Consider the following 15195-nt stretch of genomic DNA (forward strand, 5'->3'; position numbering starts at 1 on the left):
GACTAAGAACCCTGCTTTTAACGTACAGAGAACCAAAACGGGGTGCGAAATAACTCAAATTTTTCACTTGAAAAAAATTGTAGCATATTTAAACAATTGCGATTTTCATCCACCTCGATTTGGGTCTACTAACTTTTTCGCCATTAATTTTTTCAATGTATCTTAGCTCAATTAGCATAGTTGAACAAAGTATTGTAAATGTATCTGAATGTTTTTCTTGCATCCCGATTTCAACCAGCCCTGAGTGGCCGAAGGACACCGATCGTGTTGTGGCAACCCTGTTATGGGGCTTACGTCCTGGCCGCAGTATCTCGCGCATCTCTATCTCACAAGGCTCGCGTCGTTACCCACCAGTCTTGAGCCGCCCGGCCTCGCGACAGCCGCTTCGCAGTCGCTCGCTCATACGCATCCACCAGTTGCCCTAGCGCCTGCTCATCGCACAAAGATGAGACGAAATCCAACTAGACTCACGCCAGAAACCGATAAGAACGATCCAGTGCCGCAATCGAACCGACCACGAAGTTTCGTTCTGATCTGTTTACACGGCCGCCGATCCCGCTGCGATCGCATTACAGTATGCATTTCACGAAGGAGGAATCGAAACCGCCGTTGCATACGACCTTCGGACCTGTAACGCAATCTATTAAGGTCCGATCAGAATCCCTCGGTAAGTCAAGCGACCGTTTTACACTTCATTTTTTATAACCCAAGAAAGGTACAAAACCTGTCTTGCGTCCCTTCGGACGCAACACTTAGGTACCTCTGAATCTCCATACACTCACAATTTGACAAGTCATCCTTTTTTTTATTTCAAATATATTCATAGTGGGTGTTCATATTCAACACGTCGAGTGGGTGTTGGGCTTAGTTTAAACTTGGAGCACGTGTAGAATATTAGAAGCAGGTGTGCTAAAAGTGGTACTAATAATTAGCATCTGGTCATTTGGCGGTACCGCAATCGCGTCTCTACCTGGAAAGCAGCCCTTAAAAAACCTTCAAACAGGTAGCAGCGAGTCAAATACGATTTCAATCTGAACGTACCCGCATGCATATGCATGTGCAGCGCTCGTAAAGCGTCCCATTCCAAAGCGTAAAGCAAATTTATGGTTGTGGTGCTTTATTTTTAAATTCAATGTATGAAAACCAGAGATTTTGCGCACGCAAGAATTTATTTATATCATCTAAAAAAGAGAACTGTGGTTTTAAATAAATAAAATGTTTTAATCTGTACTTAAACTATTTTAATCAATATATCATTAAAAATTCATCTAATAATATACATATATATAATTAGCAGTAAAATGGTTTAAGATGATTTGAAAATATTAAATCAAGTACAAAAACTAAATTTTATATATTTTCATTAAAAAATAGTATGATCTAAATTAAATTTATAAACTTTCCAGATTTCTGTGTACTTCGGTACAACAAATAATAATCGGTGTAAGTGTAGTGGTTTTCATTAGTCTTTCAAACCATTTTTTTATAATGGTAATATTAATAAAATAATTTTAGTTCTCATATTCGATGTATTATATATATACATCAATATTTCACATTAGGCGTCCATATTCTGTTTGTCCTCCAACTCTCGTCCAACAATCTTTCAAGTGACTAACCCATTTCAAGTGGCTGTTGAATCACTTTTAAACTTACAAATAAGCAGTATAATTCGTAATTGAAACGCATTTTTCATGCCTTGCTTTCGTTCACTAAAATTAATGTTTTTGAAACAATTAGTGCTGTAAGTGATTGAATGATTATAAAAACAAATTTTTGTACCTGAGAGATATCATAATTTCCACATATGAATATCTCAAAAATTGATCTATTCCTTATACTTCAATGATATACAACTGTAAATATATGTTCCTAAATTATTATTGAGTTTTTAATTTCATTCGAAACGAAGCTTTTAAAAAGCACGTGTCGGCCTCGGCCCCACGGTTTGAGGAGGTGTGGCCAACGGCCCTGGAACAAAAGGGGAGCGTGCATCGCGTGTCTGGACCGGTCGGCTAGTAAACTGCATTTGTGCATTCAAATGCAATCGCTGTGCAAAACGCATTCGATTCGAATCCCCCAGACATAAAGAACCGAGGCGAAGGTCTCTGGCGGCCGCTCGGTTCGGTTCGAGGTCAATTTCACTTTCTGTCTCGGATTGTGTCGAACCTCACCAAACGTACGTAACACATAAGTTACCTTGACTCATACTTGGTAATAGTACAATTTTTTCTCTTTGACGCGCCGCTGACGTTCCGCCTGGAAAAGCTCAAATAAAAGCATCGAAATGCGTGATAGTGATCGGACTATGGTACTTCACTAAAATAAAAAAAAACGCGGAAACTGATTCACTGTGCTATAACAAAAGTGATGTGACACAAAGGTGTTCAATGTTATTTTATAATTCGAAGCTCATATTTAAATTATAAATCATATCAATCTTTTTATTTTATAGTTAGCTATAAAATAAAACTATATTTTATTTTAGTGGTAATGTGGTACAATATAAGCCCAAATAAATTTTTCACTTTAAAATTATAGCATTTTTAACGAGCACACAATTTCCAATGATGATCAAATTATTGAATCTGAAACATCAGATAGATTTCAGTGTTTTATATAATTTTTACAGAAGATCTCATAACGCGCCTTTCTTTAAATATTTTTGATAAACGGAGTTACGAGTTTTTTGTACAGCCACAATTTTGAAACACTAATGAATTAAATTAGCAAATCAAACTTAACCAAAATATTTACAAGTCCAATTTAAAAAAAATGTTTGAAATATCTCATATAAAATATTATATCGCACTTTTTAACTGTAGTTTTAGGTATCCTGATATTTCTAATAAACGTTATACGTTTTAAATCAAATACTGCAACTTTAAATGCATAAACCCAATATTACAGAACGGTTAATAGTATAAAACAATATCTATTTAATATATTATTTAAAGACGGAATAGCGTCTCAGCGTAGCGTAACTCTTAGGTTGCGGGTTCGAGCCCCGGCAGCAACACTCGAATTTATATTTATAAAAAATGCGCTATTATTAAAAAACCGGCCCCAGCTGTAGTGACATGGAATGGTTAAGAATAATATTACACACAACCATTTATAATTATTAATATAGATGTCACCGATTCCCAGACTTTCAGTATGGTGGTTAATACTTACTTGTAGGTATTAATTATATTTGATTGACTTACTCAGTTAGTACAGATTTTCCCCGTTATAACACACTGTGCTTTATACCTGTAAAGTTACAACAGAAAATTTAATAAAAATAAATAAATAAATAATTGCGATTTTTCTCACCTTGATTTAGGCCTACCAACCTGCGCGTCGATCTTTTCAGTCGAACTAACTTTCTCATGCGCTAAACGTGACCAGCATATTTTAATCGGCCTATTTTGAAAATTTATATATCGTATTTTATACGTTCTTTAATTTTTTCTTTGATTGCTAGCAATGTTTTTTGTTTTAATTCAAATTTTAATACTAAAATTAATATGTTAAATATATTTATATATTTATTACTAGTTGCAGTTTTCTCGAGTGAGTATTAATGCATTAATCTATATATAATATATAACTAGTGATTAATCCAAATATTTGAATAATTTAATACCGAATATAAACTAAACAATTAACGACCGAAATTTCAGTTTTCTCATTATTCCAATTTAATATTTGTGTAACTGTGGGCTTTCTCGATAGTTAGTATTTATTAATTTAATATGAATAATGTATAGTCAGACTAAAGTATTTTAATATGATCATATTTTTTTAAGCACAGCCTTTTTGGTAGCAAGTGTAATGAAAAATTATTTAAATTTTAACCTGTTTTCATAATTTGAACAGTATTTTTTAAGCTTGTATTCTTGTTTATGTGATATACAAATAGTTTAAAATAAATTATAAATATAAAAATAATAGAGCATAAATCAATATCTATACAAAGTCTAATTTTAATTTTATCTACTACGTAACAGAATACTTTAGACAGACTTAAAATTAAACATTATTTTTATTGATTTAAAATATATATATAAAAAACAGTACTAGCTATTAATAAAGTCCACAGCTGCAAAATATTAACTCGGAAATATGAAGAATTTCGGCAATTAACGTGTTACAATAAAGTGTTATTTTATTATTTTGTGATTTAGTTGTTATGGCAATGGTTTTTAATAGAATAATTATAAAAATATAAATTTACGGCACGATTTGGCTGTAGATAAAGCAATGGTAAAACGAAAAAAGAACTTAAAAGACTCAAAAAATAATACACAACTGTGTTATTTGGTTTTTGGTGTTTTCATAAATTAAAAATTGCAAAATATTTTATAGTTCGACAAATATTAAAATAATCAGATTAGAGCCTCCAGTTGTTTGTTTGATTCAACTATTAATACGAGATTTAAATTTTCAATATCTGTGGACGTAGATCATATTATATACTCTCTACTTTTGGCACCCAAGACGCGCAGAAATATTCGGTTTTGGATATTATACTATACATAAACTTCATCAATTGTTAAATGCCGTATCAAAATGATGTTTCGGAAATTTCACAAATTTAAACAAATTGTATCTTTCACATTTTTTTTTATCATAAATGCCACTTCTTTCTGTTTAAAGTGCATAGCTCTATTTTACTACATTTTGTCTATTCATAGCATTATTGCAATATACAAACACAAGTTGGCGATTTTTTTTAATACGTTTATTTTAATTACATAAATAATTTTATATACATACTAATTGTATATATATATGTATATAATATACATGTTACTGGTTTATAACAATTTTCATATTTACAATTAGTTATCAGCTAAAGAATATAAAACAAAACGTTTATGGTTATAATTTAAGGGAAAAAATACAAAATCCTTCACAATTCAAACGAATAAAAAATTTAAATACAGAAAACAAAACAAAAACAGAAAATTAAATGATGATTTGAGTAGTATTTTTGCGATTAATTTATTGGCGATTAATTTCAGTAGCAGCTTCTCCTTTGGTCAAAAAAATCAGATCACTATTAACCAAATATTAATAGTCTTGTATCTCTCTTTTCCAAATATTTATATAAATATTTCTAATTTGCTTACATATAAGTCGTTTAAATCTGTCATTTTACCCTATTTATTTTTTTCAAAGTCAAATTCGTCAAAATTCTTTAAAAAAAATAATCGTTATAATTTATCTTAGATTTGATCATCTTAGATGACAACTTTGCCTTTATAGAATTCATATTACCATTTATACGTGTCTAAATACATTGATATCATAGCCATGATCTAAGCAACGATTTGCAGATAGTCGATCGCGAATATAACCGTCTCGGGAGTATTGGCCTGTTCAAGGCCACGATCGGTCATGAGCTAATGCTAGCAAAAATCCAATGACCGCAGCTCGTGACTTGCTTTGCTCTTGGCTCCCTTTGTAACAACCCCGAGATTATCTGAGATAATTTATAGATCCAAATTCGACGATTATATAATGTAGATTTGGTTCCAATCATCCCCAGAGCATGCTACATGTTACATTGTCTCAGGATGAACCACAGCTCGCACGGCAATTAATCAAAAGGCCTCAAAAGTTAATTGCGGCACGTCAAAAACGAGGCATTGTCTGAAGAGCCTTCGATACAGATCTCGAATTGCATAATTCGCCGGTCGGATGTGGTTGTGTGCGGAAAAAATCGCACGTTCTCGTGTCTGATGACTCCGCGGCGTGCAGATTCTTTTGGGGCCCGCGCACACAACAAAAAAATATTACACGAGCCGCAAAAAATGAATATAAAAGCGAGTGACCTCTCGGCTTGGAGTTATTCAACCTGGTTTCGAGTCGATCGGAGCCCGCGCGCCATTTGTTAAGAGTTCATTTTCTTTTCATAACCAACAAAAAAAGACACATCCGCCTCGAATGCTGACATTTCCAATGTCCAATTAGCAATAAGGCTTTAAAAGGGTCTGATCGATTAAAATAGTCGACCAAACTATTTAAGGAATACGATATCAGTGACTCACTAGCGCTGTATTTAAAAAAAATCAGCAGTTCGACTCAAATTTTCGAAAATTATTACCTCGAATCACTAAAGATCCATCCTATCTCATATTTTTTCAACCATGACTCTATTTTTCCTGTCACACTAAGAGCCTAAGTTTAAAGCGATTACAGACTTAATTTGGCCAATCTTCTCTACAATCCTTTACATATATAAAAATGACTTACTTTTCTTGAAGTACATTTTCCTGGATTTTCTTTGTCTTTAATATATTATACATGTAACATAATATTATAAATTTTTATTTTAACTTTAGATTAATAATATATTTCTCTTCTCGTGGAATTTTAACTGAAACCTATCCAATGAAGATTCGGAAAAAATGTGACATTACATTGTCATTGAATAAATTCATGGCTCATACTGCTACAAGCCTTACTCACATTTAATCAGATTTAAAATGAGGGATTCTTAGTACTTTTCTCCTATCCATCAGACGAAATTTTCTCTGTAGCCTCGTGCTATTGCTTGCGATGCAGATCTATTAGTTACTCAATGGTCAGCTTCTGGCCATGTTCCTACACCGACTCTTAATTAATTTTATTTTTCACTGTATAATTGACTAATTACGTAACTTTTTATTAAAATTGATTTAGCACTTAATTCGGATTTATCCCCACCTAGCACATAAAGGGTTAAATATCGTCCTCATTCATCTACATTCATATGTTCTTTCCCAATGACACAGTTTCATTGCCAACGCAACCAAGCAACAGTTTTCTTCAAGCAGAGTTAAGAGAGGGGGAAAATTCCCTTGAGGGACCCGACTCTGGAAAAAATCATAACAAGAATATATGTATAAAAAAAGTAAAAACTGACCTTAAATAATGAATCTGAACAGTAGTTTGAGATGTATTTCAGGTGTAAGTTCTTAAGTAAGATTTGTTCCTCCAGTCATTTCGAAGCATCGCTGAATTCGTTATTTTGTGTAAAGCTTTATAAATGATCTATTGCTCCTTGGTCTGAAGTAATAAAGTGGTGTCATCTAATACCTCCAGTAAGTCGTACTCAAGGTATGAAGAATGAGCAGGAGCATTATCCATAACCAACGAGACTGTAAGTGGCAAAATCTTTTCTAAAAGCTATGTTTTCACTGCAAGAAGAATCACCGGCTCATATTGCAAGACATGGCTCATTTATCAAGTCCAAATTGATTAAGAACTTTTGTTCTTAAACTAAGTTACGTGCGATCCAAGGTTTCACTGTAATATTGTTAAGGCAGTTAAAAAAAATTAACTAACTTAATCTTGCTTTAGTATTTCACATAGCTAAAATATTTGCATATCCTACATTTTTATTATTTTTATCTGTAAAGCCTTTGGCGTCTGATCTTAATTTGTACCTTCTAACTTTCCTGATAGGCTTGTTCTTGCTCATTCGCTGCATTTACTAGTTGATTACATTATTAAGCTCGTGGTTGAACTACATCATCTCTCGCACCAAAAACACAGCAATATTTTTTTTCACGTTGTTTAACAATGTTTGATGCTTTATTAAATATATTTACATCCTTTATTTCAAATCCTAAATAGCTACTATTTAATAAGCAGATATATCTCTTCTGAAATTAAATTAAACACAGCTTTTAACTCTGCGCTTGCATAACGATAAATCATACATGACACTAACTGCCGGACGTCTGTCTAATAATATCTCTATCTCTAAATATAACTACAAACTGGTCCAATGCATGACTTGAAGTTCATTGACAAGACGATTAATTATTAATTTTACATTTTTTATTCCATTTAATAAAATCATCTATTGATCAGGATTATATTTCTTATTAAATAATACTTTTACTGATTCGGACCTATTGATTTATTTATACAGATGTATGTATATGTAGCGTATATTTAAGTTCAATGAGTAATATACCGTCACTGAACTGTTAGGTGATTGGATACTGGACGCAATAAGATCAAACATATATCGATTTCTTTGCTGAATTGCAGAGCAAACATTTTCATACGTCAAGCAAACATGTCAGCTTGCGGTCTCGACTGCGGTCGGTCTCGATTGAATCACAGGCACGAAACCGCAGTTAAAATGACTTACTTTATATCCATATCGTATATCTGTAATGATATATAAATGAATAGGTAATTCAATTGTATCATATTTAAAAAATATATATGATACTAACTCAAACACACTAGCGTCTGACGCTACTTGTCCTCAGACAAAAATCTCCATTCATATTCGCATCTCTAATGTTTTTATTAGATTCATTCACATTTCTCACGTTAAGCTTATTTTATGCTATGCGTCAATTAGACTAGTTGTATAAACAACTCCCATTCTTTCGAGTGTTATAAATAGCTCTAAGCCATCCGGATTACCATATTTCCGTATATATTCGCCCATTCTCGTGAATTACTATGACAGAATAATTCGCGTGCAGTATTTTCAAACTTACTATAGAATGGTTATAATATCTCATTCATACATTTGTTAATAATACTTTAAATTGTATGCCATTAATTTTCTGATTGTTATCTGCAGAATAAATGTATTGGAATAATATATAAAATTTCGGTAAAAACCAGACGATTATTTTCGTCTATTTTTTTATATTTGTATCGGCGATTGCGCAGAAACTATTCGTGTTTTATGTTTTGTATAATATAAATATAATTTTATTATATTTTAAATATATTAATAATGACATTTAATTTCATAAAATGCTGATTAAAAAATAGCCCGATTTTCAGACACTCAAAAAATTTGCGCTACGCGGCCAATTATATTTAATATGTACTAAAAGTGAAGCGAGAAGAGTAAAACTGACTTTTGTCTTTATGTAACGAACACACACATACATATTCAAAAAGTGGCCGTTCACCTTTCGGCGGCCATTAGTATTCTCGAAAATCCTGTCCGCATCCTCTGGACGCTACGCGCACGCGCATACATCTTTTTTGTCTCTGTTCTTTTTTTAATATTCGAACCCATAAAAGTTAATTATGAGAAGCGTATTATGTGTTATTCGCGCTATAGTTTTTGCCGGTGTATGTGTGTATGTGCGAATCGAGTCGGGTCAACGTCTGCCGTTTCGACTTACCTGTCGACGTCATCGCCCGCCACTGCTCAATTACATAAGCGACTATGCAGCGTCTATTGCCGACACAATCGTGTCAAATCGCTCTCGTGCACTTGGCACTGACACTGCGCTTCGATTCGAAACAAAAGCAGTACAGCACGAAAACAGTGCTTTTATCGGCAATCGATGCCATAACAGGAAAAAAAATATATTTTAGTAATTTAATATTGCTTTTTAAACCGTTATATTTAAGACATACGGACTTTTATGTATATATGTGATTTTTGTATAGCAGAAATGTTCATGACTTTGATGATATTAAAAAAATGTTCTTATTATCTAATCAATTAAACCTCAAAGTTTACATCTACCAAAAAAAAACATTCATCAAAGAACATAGCAAGACATTCCATCAACCTTCGTTTAAGTACATACATTCCGATTTAAATATTACCTATTTATAATATACGACGTTTCGCCCAACTATTATTAGGCATCCTCAGACATTTTTTCTATTTTATTTTATTACTGCAAAATATGTACTATTTCTTACGATATACGTCGAATTAAGTAATACAAATTATTCAATGCAGTTTATCATCAGTATCACAAACCACCCTCAATTTAAAAGTGGAAGTGAATTTTGAAAAAAGTTCGAATTTCGTCAAAATTGATCGGCCATCGTATTTTAAAATAGTAACTATTGAAAAAAATAGCTGCATTAAAAATCTTTGCATTATCTAGATTTCTAGATAGTTGCTTTATTTTTATTTCATACTCTGCGATCAATGATAATGATACGTTCCAGGAAATATCGCATAAATCATGACATTATTTTATTATATTATTCACCTGTACTTTTTACCGTTTCTTTAAATTATATAGTAAGCGAACAAAATCTTCAGCAGCACGCGTGCACTCTAAAAAGCAACTGCATGGGCAATGGGAGAGGTTCTAAGTGTAAGTCAAGTGCAAGAATTGGGAGTAAGCAGTGACCCATTAATAGTCGCTACCAAATATGTTTGATTAATTTATTTTATTGTACGTTTGTAGACATTTTGCAACAACAAATTTATTAAATAAACTTGGTTAATTTTAGAATCATAGAAAAAATAAATTTGTTTAATTCTAACCCAAATATACAGTACATAAATTGTAAATTAGCTAGAATTTGGTGTATTTTTAGAGCATTTTTTATAACGCCTGTTATGGGGTTGTATCATATATTGATAATTCTTTCTAAATCATCACATTTTTACCCCAAATTTGCAATTTTTACACCCTTAATAATTTGATTTTTGTATTTATGTATTTAAAGTCGGAATAGCGTACTCCGTAAGGTCTACACTGGTAATCTAGAAACCACGGGTTCGAGCCACAGTAGCAGACACGCATTTTTATTTATAAAATAGTGACATCTATTGAATATAAATTAGAATGCACAAAATAATTTATATTAAATTATATAGATGTCATCGATTCACAGACTTTTAATATCGCGGTTAATATTTACTTGTAGGTATTCATTATGTATGATTGATTTACACAGATTTACTTCGTTATAACGCATCGGAAGAATAAAATAAAAAATAAGTACACATTCTTATTAACATATGATTTTTCTGATGATATTTTTGCAGTAAAATATACGTTATATTATAGATTTATACATTAATAAAGACATCTTTTGATGCTTTGAAGAATTATTTATAATGTTTAGTAAATAGTTGTACATCACGACTTTAATTATTAAACATATATATGTTTTCCGGCACAAAAAGATTTAATATAGCAAGATAATATTAGTATTATAATATCAAAATTAAATATTTTATGTTGTAAAATTACAAATACAAAAATTATAATGATGACACGTTAACCACTAAACAATTTCCTCTTTTCCCCCTTTAAAAAACTATTGTTTCGTAACGTTCCCACATTACGTAAATTACTCATGTGTAAAATAACGAATTACAACTTAAAACAATGAACTAATATAATATTCATTAAAACGAATGATTATACTACTATAATCGTATAGGTATAGAATGCATAATTTAGTTTATGTTTTAACTTTTCAGATTTTTAATGACATCGACCTATGGTGTAGAGAGACTACCGCACGAAGCATAATTAAATATTACAGGTGAGAATAGCATAATTTACTAAAAAAGGCATTTCATTGAAAATACTTGACCAGCATTAACTCGACGGTTTCGGTCTAGTGAATTAAAGGGTCTGTGGATGTAATAATTGTTAGACCACGAACTCCATCCAGGTGAGGTAGTAGTTACCAAGTTATCTATAGACAGCGAGGGCAGTGCCTTCGACCAAGGCCAAGACCACCACAAGGCGCTGCTCACTTCCCTGCGAGAGTAACAGAATAAAAAAAACACCGAAGCGCCATTGTTAGTCAGATATCACTGCGTTTTTTATCTCGTACCAAACTATCCATGACTTGCGTATAAAAAGCGTCGGTTGGCGTTTTTATGGCTATCAATGCGCTCCCCCAAATCACACCATAAATTCCGTTCGATTTTATTAACTTTGATGATCGTTTTACAAAATTACGTCCAGTGATGCTCAATAGTTTTATCAAATTTTCGGCAAAATTATCTGCATGAGTTTGAACTTTAAACACTATCCACATTTTCTACTGAACAGTTCTGGGCATTACTTCAGATTGTTGTTTAGGGGAGTCAAATTTTACTAGAATATTTTTTTTATATAAAATTGATGTATGTTTTACTATTATAATATTAATTATGAGCTAGCATTACTGCTATTTACTATGCACTTAGAATCTTATGCTTCACCCCAGTATTTTGACGAAATATATTTCTTTACAATCAATATTCTAACAAGCCTTCGTTATTTGCTTCATTCTTCAGAAGTTCAATTATCTCACTCGTGTGACATTGACAGCAGATCTTTTGCTTTTTAAAAGTTATAAAATATTTTTTACTCTCATATAGTTCAAACCAAAAATTAAAACAATATTTCTACACATGTGTAACATGCAATTAATTTATTATTACATATTTTTATACAATAAATAACTTATTGTAAACGTTTGTGATTATGAAATGAACGTGCAAAATGTAGCACATATTCGTCAAATTCATTAAAAATGTGTATATTTTAACAGGTTGAATTCTAAAGATAGGATCTTGGTATCTTTTATTCAACAAAAAGAAGATGGTAAACTTTCTTATAATGGTCTTACCTGCTTTAATGCCTCTATTGTTCGTTCAACCTGTGCTTTTGTGATCCCTGAACCATAAAAAAGACCTATCCCACAACCTGAACGCTTAGATGTATATAAAATGTGGTTGGTGCTTCATATGTTAATATAATGTATCTTTGAAGTGTGCGTATATATTGTATACATATGTATTTAGATTATTCACATTCTAACAATGTATTTATATAATATAATAAAACATCAGATTTTAATGTTATGACTTAATATTTCAGGTTGATCATCAGAACAGCTGCGATAAATAAATCGAAGAAAATGTTAATTACATGTGTATTTGAATGACGTTATGAGGACTGGTAACTCCACCACCGTTGGCTTGGCAATTAGACCGCCAGCGGTTGAGGAGTTCCTTCACCTCGCAGCGCCGATCTCAGCATTATATGAATTAAGTGTTTAATTATAATTATTTATATATAAGTATCAAAAGAGCTTCATAATCATATTAATCAATTAAACCACCATCCTTGTGACATCATTAAATTATAAGATTTTTAAAAGAAGCATTGTCAAATTTTCATAATAGTAATTCATCCACATTTTAAATTAAATAAATATTGTAAGAAGAACAAGCAATTCCACTGAAGATTGGTAGATATTTGAGGCTATATTAACCCTTTGTAGTCCGTTTTACTTTTAATAAGTGTTGCTCAAAGTCCAATCTATTTTGAAGAAATATATTTAATTAAATAATTTAATGATCATTGAATATTAAAATAAAACAACAATTTATTCTATATTATATGAAATAAATTATATTTTAACAGAATTGCTTTTAGAAGTTAAAATTTATATTTATAATATAAATAGTTCATATGAAAAATATGTATTTATTGAAATTTAATTTTTATAATTGAATGGAATTTAATTAATATTAATTTAAGAAATGTACTAATTAATTATTATTTATGTAAATTGCTTAAATAATTTCTTGTATATATAATTGTTTTAAGCCGTCGCTGTCGCTTCCGCTTCCGGACGCGCTTATCTTAAAATGAAACATTATATGCTCAATATTCTACTCTTTAAATTGTATCGCTTTGTATGAACGGTGTATAATAATACACGTAAACAAAGGAAATATATTTAATTATAATTAATAAAAATAAAAATAGAGTTGGCACGATGATTTTCGAGCCTCCGCTAATGTATTCTTTTGTTGTCGACCAATGAAAAATAAGCATTCAAATATAAAACAAGATGGCCGACATCAACATGACAACAGTTTTAATAATTTTGTTATGCGACTATATTTTCATTTTGTTACGTTACAATAATTTTCATTAATTTCTCATGTGCGCTGTTTGATTTGACTGAATATGAATAATCGGATTGCAAATTAACTAGGTATGTTATAACTACATATGAAAATGAAATATATATATAACGTGTGTAAGGATTATAAGAATACATTGATTAAACCAGATAAACAATCACAAAACAATCTTCGTAATGAAATCTTCAAATTTTGAATTCCCGTCAACGGGCTCCGAGGCCAAAAAGTGAGTTTTTCCTTTTACAATACATATAAATTATCATTGCTTCTGATTTAATTCACATATTTGTTAGATTTGATGAATTGTAAATAAACCAGGTATCTTTTAAACGCAACGTGTAATATAACCTTAGTTTGTATGAGGATTGAAAGTTAATGTCGATCAAATCGACGCTGTCGCAGTGGGAACTCTATATATGATATATTAGCCAACGGACAGCTTATAAATGTGTAGTTTCTTAGATGTTATCTAATAAACGACATTTTACAATGATTATAAATATGTGATTGCATACCTAGAATAATCGATAGCCAAAATATCTAAGAGTGGGTTATTTTTAATTCCGATGTAGCAAAATATGTATCTACGTCATGGTTTTTTATCATTTTTTCTTCTGTGCAATCATTTCTCATTTGGAACAGCCAAATTCAGGATATTCAGTTATATCAAACTTATGTAATATGATAATACTTGCTGACAGTGACTTCAACATGAGAAGATTCACTCTTGGTTTATATATACCAATTCTATATTATAGCCATATAGGTCATCAAATTGTTCTATCATTGCTTCTGAACAATCAAGAGTTAAAAATTAAACACGTTATTACTACTAATATAATCCATAAATCAAATTTGAATGGCAACTAAAGAATAAAATTAACGGAAGTTACCGTAGACTCTACGGTAGCATCCGTATTAATCCTATACGGAGTAGAAGATTAAGCATGTAGATTAGCATCACTTCTTAAACTGATAAGTTGTACGTCATATTTTAATTGTTTGCCATACGTAAATGTTATTAAATCTTTTGTTGCTTCTGAAAATTAACTGTAAACGATACTATATAGTAAATAAAATGTAATTTTTGCTTACACAAATATGAGATTTTTCATTTTTATTACCATTGTAATATGTTTAATTATCTTTGGTATATATATATCTTTAATTGACAAATCACTGCTCTTTGTTTTTTAATATGTGATCCTAGAAAATCACTAGTAATTTTGTTAGAATAAGCGTAATATATTATTTATACAACCAAACACTTATTAGTACACTCATAATTTATAGTTTTGATTATTTTGTCTATAATTCCAATACTACATCATTTATAATCATCTTCAATTAGCACTTTGTAAGAAAAATGCTGTGATTATAACATATTTCACTGTTTATTTAATTGCACTGAACTGCGCAAAACGAGCGCTTTCAAGATGACAGAAGAGCTGTCACATGAGAGTTAAGGATTATCCCTGTTTTGGGCGCGCTTGAGAATGAACTACGAGATTGATTTTATCGATTTAAATTGTAAAACA

At 31.1% G+C, this 15195-nt stretch overlaps 1 long non-coding RNA gene across 1 annotated transcript; it reads left to right on the forward strand.

The window, feature by feature from the left end:
• The first annotated feature begins 343 nt into the window (after positions 1-343).
• Positions 344-14757, forward strand: LOC148228655 (uncharacterized). The gene is made up of 3 exons (XR_015811544.1): positions 344-667; positions 11204-11268; positions 12600-14757. It is a non-coding gene; the product is annotated as an uncharacterized LOC148228655 (long non-coding RNA).
• The last annotated feature ends 438 nt before the right edge of the window (positions 14758-15195 follow it).

Source organism: Plectrocnemia conspersa, unplaced genomic scaffold (assembly GCF_051122295.1).
Source record: "Plectrocnemia conspersa isolate PC_06_02 unplaced genomic scaffold, ASM5112229v1 ptg000012l, whole genome shotgun sequence".
Classification (NCBI taxonomy): Eukaryota; Metazoa; Arthropoda; class Insecta; order Trichoptera; family Polycentropodidae; genus Plectrocnemia; species Plectrocnemia conspersa.